At 32.4% G+C, this 9,211-nt stretch overlaps 1 long non-coding RNA gene across 1 annotated transcript; it reads right to left on the bottom strand.

The window, feature by feature from the left end:
• Positions 1-4,953: 4,953 nt before the first annotated feature.
• On the bottom strand, positions 4,954-8,094 carry LOC127856493 (uncharacterized). The gene is made up of 3 exons (XR_008038069.1): positions 7,845-8,094; positions 7,173-7,358; positions 4,954-6,468 (listed from the first exon to the last, which is right to left on the bottom strand). It is a non-coding gene; the product is annotated as an uncharacterized LOC127856493 (long non-coding RNA).
• Between the last annotated feature and the right edge of the window lie 1,117 nt (positions 8,095-9,211).

The following is a 9,211-nucleotide window of genomic DNA, read 5'->3' as shown; positions in this document are numbered from 1 at the left end:
TTTTCACACTTATTGTGACCTGACCTTTGACCAAGTGACCATAATTTAAATAGGGGTTATATACTGTCCAATCCCTATGCACATGGAAAGTAAAAAAGCCAATCAGTGAAAAAGTTGACAAATTATTGATCGGAAACTAAATGATCTACCGACATACCAACATCCAGCAAAACTATATTAACTCTCTCTTTCAAGAGGGGCATAATAACTGTTATTATGAAAATTGAAACGCTCTTTTCTTCGAATTATGGATATATCAAAGTAAGTTTTTGGCATCTTATTTATTCATAAATCTGAAGAAGCGAAGAGAAGAGTGTTTAAATTCTTTAATGATGCACAAATAAAATACTATAGCCAGTTTGGGTAATGTAACATTGCCTCATCTAAAAAGTATTTAATATCATTTTATCAATAAAGATTAAGAATGATTTATTATATGAAAGCAAAATGAGAAATTAGTCTGAACATAACTCTTGTTGCAATTCAATCACATGCTAGGTTGACCAGCAATTCACACGATATCTCACATTGAGTTACCCAGCAGTAGCAGGTTGAATTATGTTATACATGTAAGTAAATATGTATATTTTTTAAATAGAAGTTCAACTTTGGAGATTTAGAGTACCTAAAACACCTGAATTCGACCAAGATAACTTCTGTATGTGCAACACTGTGAATAAGGAATATGTTAAAAATAAACTTTACCTAACCCTCTTGTTTCCAAATAAGAAAAACAAATTCCTTCCCAGTAGTGTCTAGCCCTGCTGGACCAGGCTTGGGTGCAGGTGGGGTATAGTTTGTAACTTCAACATCTTGGTCCTCTATGTTTGAACTGTATGTTGGGTCCCGCTCGTACTTCGTGCACTGTCCTTTAAATGCCCTTTGACTGATTTTCAGAATATAAATCGTGTATATATCTAAGCAGCTTAGCTATATATAAAATAGAAGATACTCCAAATACGGTAGCCATCAACACACTATTGTGAACCCCGACACGTCTCGCCCCTTTATAAATGTATCCCGTCGTGTACATATTTTCCAATACCGATAAAAACTTGGTGAATTAAAGGGGCTTGTTCACACTTAAATTGCATTTTTTGAAGTTTTTCAATTAATGCTTTAAATTCATAAATTTAAAACATCGCAAATAACGTGCTCCAGTATAAAACAAAAATAAAGTTAAAATAAGAAAGAAAAAAGTAAGCCGCACCAAGGCTCGAACCACTGACCCTTGGATCGGTTTTTTCCCCGACATTTAAAATATAGATTTTAAATGTAAATTTAAATATAAACACGCATTGTGACAACAACAACAACAACAAATATGGCGGAATCTGTATTGTCAAACACGGAAGAAGAAGGTAAAATATGTGTTTTATTGTAAAACTCAATAGTGCGTATGATTTTCTTTTATAAAAGTAGATTAAAATAGTATAACTGATCAAATGAATTCGTTTTCGTTACATAAGTATATGCATATACATCACAGAACGCGTAAATACTGATTCTCCTCGTTTACACTTGAGTTACAGACAGAGACTAAAATTAAAAGCCAAGTTGAATACAGAATTAACTTTAGTATTCGCGCAAATAAATTAAATTTATCATTAGCCTTGGAGTACTGAGATCATTTAAACAGTAAAGTATCTTTTTCTTTCCTCATAACTGACATTGACAACATTATTTGTTGGCAGGCAATTCAAGATGCTGTGCATTTATTGACATATTCATTATTGTGTGTTATATGACAATGACATTTATTATTAACTAAAATGCATTTGAATGGTACTGGTAGTTTATTAATTAAACCCAAAACTCATAATTAACCCTTTAAGCGCTGGAACCAAATTTTGAAGGCCTTTGCAAACAGTTTGGTTCCAAATGAGACGCCACAGAACGTGGCGTCTCATCAGGATCCAAACTGTTTGCTATTCTGATAGTATTCTTTGAAAAAAATTCAAAGAAATGGCTAATTTTAGAAATTTAGCGGATGACATTTAGCAGATGACAAATTTCCCAGCATGCAAAGGGTTAATGTATTTATATCAGTTTCTTCTGCACAGCTATTTTATAAATAAACTGAATAACCAAACTATTTTTGAAAATAGTAACACAGTTTAGTAATTCATGGCATCAAATGCATGTATCTGGCGCCAGACAACTCGCCCCAATATCAACTTGCCCAAAAACAAACTCGCATCAAAGATATGGTCACTCGCTCCAACCAAGAGACAAATCGCCCAAATTTATTTTCGTGCATCTTATTGTTTCTTTATTTAAAGTATTTTATCTTTATATTCTTTGTTAATTTAGCAAAGCACGTATATATTTTGATAAATGTGTATTTCAACAGTACATTGTATTTTGAATAAATCAAATACAGGTCATCTGAAATGCATGTATCATTATATTTGTTAAAGCCAAGAATATTCTGGATATTCCTCTTTTTTCAATTGTTTTGAATATCCTCAAGATTTGATTTAAAAGGTATACTTATTTAGCTGCATTTTTTTTCTGTTGATTTCATTTGAGAATATTGCAATAATTTGTAGATAATGTTTTCAGATATTCAGGCAAGTTGAGATTTCATTATTTTTTTTATGTCATTTCACAATATTCTTGAATGGAAACAGAAAAAAACACAGTTCAACGCACTAATTGTTTATATATAAAACAAAGTCGTTTGTATGTAAAACTGTGTTGCTACATGAGCAAAGAATTTAAAAAAATGATCCTACACCACAATAGGTGAATATTGAAATTTTACAAAAAAATCTGACAGGACTGTTAAAAAATGGTGTCATGAAAAATAAAAAAATCTATATGTACATGTAGCTACATCTTGTGTCAAATTCTTAGCTTTATGTTCAAAACATTTATTGTTAAATGCAGAAATGTCTTTCGAAGGATATCATAGACCACCTTACTTATCCGGAAGCATAGGAGCTGTTGAAGGAAATTGCTGCCAGTCAGTCAACAGTTATCACTGACAGCCTGTCCTGGCCCAGCTGGGACCATCCTCAAGCTAACCATGATGATGTGTTTGCAAAGAATTGTCCATTTGTAGAACTGATGAAGACGAGCTTTGTTGTGGCATGGCCTGACAATACTGTACAAGCCAGAGACCAGAATGTTTACTGTTCTTGAATATTACCCATTGTTCATGTTTATTTTTCTGTGGGCCTGTTTAACAGAATTAATAATGCACTTTATCTATTTCAAATATGTTATTTTTCTGTGGACTGTTTAACGGAATTATTAATGCATTTTATTTATATCAAATATTTTATTTGTCTGTGGGCCTGTTTAAAAACCGAATTAGTAATGCATTTTATCTTTATCAAATATTGTTGCTTGTAATATGAATATAGAACACGTAAAACTACTCATGTAATTGTCTCAGCTTAAAATTAAAAGTGTAGAAAATGTAACTCATTTACTGTCGAAACAGTGGCCATTATGTTCCTGCATCTTAAAATATGGACAATAAATAACAGGTAATATATATATATATATATAGAGAGAGAGAGAGAGAGAGAGAGAGAGAGAGAGAGAGAGAGAGAGAGAGAGAGAGAGAGAGAGAGAGAGAGAGAGAGAGAGAGAGAGAGAGGAGAGAGATCTAGATCTCGCGAGAGATCTATCTCTCGAGATCGCTCTCGCTGAGAGCTCTCTCTCTCTCTCTCCGAGAGATAGAGAGACTCTCTCTCTCGCTCTCTCTCTCTCTCTCTCCGAGAGAGAGCTCTGAGAGAGAGAGAGAGAGAGAGAGAGAGATTTAGCAAGGGGTTTTGAGTTTTTTATGTGTTCATATTTTTCAGAAAAAGGGTTAAGTGGTGACTGATCCTGTCACCCTCCTTATCCGGGAAACGTTTCGGAACAACGTGTTGGCACTGAAGATGTGGTGGACACAGATTGATCACAGTACATCCTTTGGATACATGAACACCTTCAACGGGACGACAACAAAACTGTACCTGCCTTTTTTTTGAAAGGAAGTAGTTAATAAAATTATTGTTAACAGCTTTTTTAGTCTTGTTGTTAAAGAATGCTTGCAACATTTAAGTGGATAAACGGTTGTTTTAAATTTGAAGCTTCAGTAATGCATTCTTTATTAAATGATGTAATCTTATTTCTTTCGATATAGTGTAAATAATAAGAACATAATTATCCTTTGTATACAAAATGAAAACCAAGTTTACTGTTCTATTAATCATTATTTATTTATCTTGTTCTTTTGTCAGAAATATTACAGGGGCATACATACAGTATTCCTTAAATAAAAGGGGCAGTTCTTAGAAAATTAACATGTATTTTAGCAATGCATATTCAAACTTTTTCCACATTTATAACCAGCAACAATATGTAAGTATTATAATGTAACACAAATTAATACTATGAATTTACTACTGATTTTGCCGTGCCTGTCATCAAATAAACATGTTTTACTGAAAGTTTCTTAAAAGATGTTATGTGGAAGACTTAATCAATCATTTAATAAATATTTGAGCCTCGCTCTTGAAAAAGGGGGTTTAATGCATGTACTTAAGGTTGTCCAAGATTAGGCTGTGCAGACTGCACAGGCTAATCAGAGGCAACACACTTTCCGCCTTATCTGGATTTTCTCTCTCCCTTTCAACAAAAAATACAATAAAGCAGCAATTGTCTGCCTGATTGGTATGATCAGCACATGTTAATCTCGTACGACAATTTACGCACATGCATTAAGCCCCATTTTCCCAGGGCAAGGCTCACCTATTTAGGTTTTAGCTGTCTATATGCTCTTTAACTTTTGAATCATGATGCAGTTTCATATAATAATGTATTATGAGTCGTTTTTAATTGATGCATATTCTTTTGTTCAGTGTTGAACTCAACATGTATTATAATAAGGTGTTCACTTAACATTCTTGCAGTAATGTTTTGCTGTGTAATATACATGTAATAATAAATCAAAATTGAACAAACTAGCTTCTTATTTCTTCATGTTATTTATTAAAACATTTTAAAACAAAACAACAAAATCCATAACATAATGAACACAAAACATAATACTCTATATTCATGAAACAAAACTATAATTGATAACATTTTGAATAAATGTTTCCAACTTTCAACATTTGACAGATCAAATTATTTCTGAATTCCACCAATTTTTTATTTATGGATAAACAGCACTTTATCATCTTTATGACAGTTTATGTAAGGCTATTAGAATAAATGGTTGTTTATAGACTGATAAACAATGGAAAACAATACATAATCTATATATAGCATTGTGCTTTTATGTCATTGTTAATAGAACATTAACAAATGTGGTGTGCAGCACGCACTCAACATTGACTATGGTAGCTTATACCTAAAAGAGTCAATAATTCCTTTTCATAGTCTTTACTTGTGACAAAAAATCAGGAAAATGCTGAGCCCAGTGTTTATTTAGCTATTTGCCAGACAAGGTTTTCACAAATTCTTCTGTTTCAGAGTGACCTATGATCAAATACTTTGGATCCTCTATTGTAATAACAAAACAATTAATTCACCATGTTTGATCATGGGTCTCCCATAAAAAACTTTACACAAATCATGATACATAACACCTATAAGAGTCAACAATTTCTGTTAATGGTCTTGACTGTGACAAAAAAATCTGGAACTTGGCCCATCGTTTATGTAGTTATTTGCCAGACAAGTTTTTTACTTATTCTTCTTTTTCAGAGTAATCTATGATTGAATACTTTGGATCCTATATTTTTCTAACAAAACAACAAAAATCACAATACCGTACACACTTAAAACTCAAATACATATTCTCATGGCATTTCAGGGCACTTGTATGCTATGTTCATCAGTATTTTATCAATGATATTTCTGCCCTATGTTTATAAGCAGTTCACTTATTAAAATCACATTTTATCACCATCATGATGACAGGACAGTCGACCATAATGTCACACATTTGGTCACGCCTTCATATTACACAAATAAACTCAAGCATCATTTCAAATACTAAAGTCATCTTCTGACTGAAAAAAACAACAAGGGTCACACATGCACTTTTATACTCAATGGTATACATCCTATAAAACCATGCTGCCAAATTCACACAACATGTTCCTACCCATAATCAGTTATCATTGATTTCAGCTTTGTCAATTTTTTAATTCATAATAATGGTATGTTGAAGTTAGTTAAAACAACATAGTTACATACACCATGTACCAATTTGTATATCTTCATATTGTTTTCGGTTTGCTTGCCCTTGACCTATTGGATATTGCAGCTCCTCATTAGCCGCAGGTGGATATATAAGGGGCAATTGTAGAGGCAATCAGCTTTGGATAAGCTGAATCAAAAAGGAACTTTGATCGAAGGGTTTTTTCCTTGATGATCTCTGTGTACTCAGTGCATGTACGTGTATCCCTTCTTTTCATTGATTGGCACCACCGTCCAATTGTTGGCTGCCTTCAATTTACTCTGAAATAACATATAAGCATATTTGTAATTTTAAAGTGTACACTAAAACTTATCATGAAATTTGTTTGCTATTTTAAACATTATTTTATTCATATCATGCCAATCAGGTAACATACCAATACTTTTTTTGGCTACTTGATTCACCAGAATTAACTTATGAACCTACCAATACTTTTCTGGGCTACTTGATTCACCAGTATTAACTTATGAACCTACCAATACTTTTCTGGGCTACTTGATTCACCAGTATTAACTTATGAACCTACCAATACTTTTCTGGGCTACTTGATTCACCAGTATTAACTTATGAACCTATCAATACTTTTCTGGGCTACTTGATTCACCAGTATAAACTTATAAACCTACCAATACTTTTCTTGGCTTCTTGATTCACCAGTATGAGCTTATTATATGATGAAGTTATCATACTTGAGTCACTAACTGACAATTACTGTACAACTACATTGGAGGAGAATGGCATTGAAATAATTTCATGACCAATCACCATGCAAGTTATCTGAACGGTTCAGAAAACAAACCAGCTATCGGATATCCTCTGGTTTTCATAACATAAAAAGTTTCTGGTAAAAAAATGATAAAGCAATTATATTACCAATGAACTTTAGGAAGCACATAGAATCTTATTGAATATAAATATATTATTTTATCAATTAAAATATGCTAAGACAGGGTTGTTTGCATACTCTAAGTAAGCTGTTATCTCTCCAATTCCTGACACATGACCAGGTGTGGTACTTCCTTGTGACACAAATGACAGGCCAGGACCTGGCGGGGGCTGATGACCGTGCATAGGTGAAGAGTTTGTTGTTCTAACATTATGCTGAACAGTCAAACTTGCAATAGTTTGGCCGGCACGTCTTCCTAAATACCTTAAAAAGGTTTGTATTAGATTATAAAATTGATCACATATCAATTTAAAGAAAAAACAAAATTGATGTTAAAATCAGGGAATAAACTGTATAATCATATTATCATATCATGATAAATGATTACATAATATAACATATACATTTGCATACCAGTATATTTTATAATATAATATATACCGAATAGATTAATCATTCATAATTCATCATTTATCATTAATTTCATGCTTCATTTGACTCGTGTTGAAGTGTTCCTTATAAGTTATAACGAATTCATTAAATTGATACGAACATCTTGGCATAGGGGCATAAAGGCTTATTTTAAAACGCGCAATGAACAAATTATGTTATCAGTGCGTATCTGGTTTCGTTGCAGAGTAAAATATCCATACAATAAAACTAAATATCTATCCAAACTTTTGCTAAAATTCCTTTGTAAACAGGCAACACTTGCCAAAAACTAAACGTAGCTTCTAAAATATGACTTACAATTCGTGTGTTTAAGCCATTACCCTGTCTTCGTCTCTTCCAACGATACTCCTATGGTTCTGCAAACACTCAATCTTGTCGCCAAGATTGAATAAATTCGAGCGATGTCGCTGGCTCCGGCTTTTGTTTCTCTTTTTTTATATTTTCGATCACAGAAATGAGATGCATTGTTTGTAAACCAAAAGCGGATAAGCGCAGCGCGCATGCGCAGGCTGCATTCTGGTATACTAGTTGGGATCCCATTCACAATTTCTGACTAAAAATAACTGATTTCGCGTCTGAGACGCTTTATAATTTTCAGGTTTTCAAATCGTCAAAAGTTTCATTTAATGGAAATTTTAGAGCATGGAAACAATTTGGTAATTTTTTTATAAAGCAAATATCATAACTACAATGAAAATTTGCAAATCCGAAACAATTTTTTTCAATTTTGTCAGTTTATCAAAGTGTGAACAAGCCCCTTTAAACACAAGCGCCTACTACGTCGATATTCAATTTAGGTGTATCTACCTCAGGTATACGGTACTTCATTGTAGTAAATCGATTCATTTCGAAATATTGATTTATTGTCTGCCTTATTACTGTCTGGACAGTATTTTATCAAACTGCGTTTAAAACCGATGTTGTATTGGGCGCAGCAATTTTTGTATTAAACTTGTAGCCAAAGCTTTCAAAAAAAAGCAGTACGTGTTATTCTTTCTTTTTAATTTGATAATTCTAATTAAGCAATCAATGAAGGTAAATACAACTGGATATTAAATAATTCCATATTAAGAAGATTAAGATGTCGTATCTGTTTTTGATTTATATTTAAAACTGAAATAACAAAATGCCACAAAAACATTTTAAATGATAAGTTGATATAAAGGTTCCATTTAAATTGCTCCTACTAAACGATTTAAAACTTATTTGAGCAATTCCAATCAGTCACAGATACATTTAAGAAATTATATATTAAAAGTATTCAGAACATTTACACGATGATATGTTAACAGGGGCAACTTTAGAACGAAAGTTAATGATCTTAGTATTCTCAATAGAAATACAATATATGATACTTTTTTACGTAATACAGAGGTCCACGCATGGTAATGATACAATAATTACTCTTATAGTTGATAACATTTTTGAAAAAATATGAAAAATGAGAAACTAATTCATCACACTTTGTTTACTGAGGAACTTGTAAATGCAACTTTGATTGAAATATGTTTTAGATAATCTACCGTATTTGTCACAGAAAGCTTAATGCAAAACTTTCATCTTTGGATGAAAAACACGAACACATGCATCGTACAAAATATACCGGTAGTTATGGCGTTTCTTTTCTAATGTATGTCTTGTTTTCTTTATTTATGTGGTCAAAA

This window comes from Dreissena polymorpha, chromosome 13, assembly GCF_020536995.1.
Source record: "Dreissena polymorpha isolate Duluth1 chromosome 13, UMN_Dpol_1.0, whole genome shotgun sequence".
Taxonomy (NCBI): domain Eukaryota; kingdom Metazoa; phylum Mollusca; class Bivalvia; order Myida; family Dreissenidae; genus Dreissena; species Dreissena polymorpha.
This window is presented reverse-complemented; position numbering and strand designations above follow the sequence as displayed.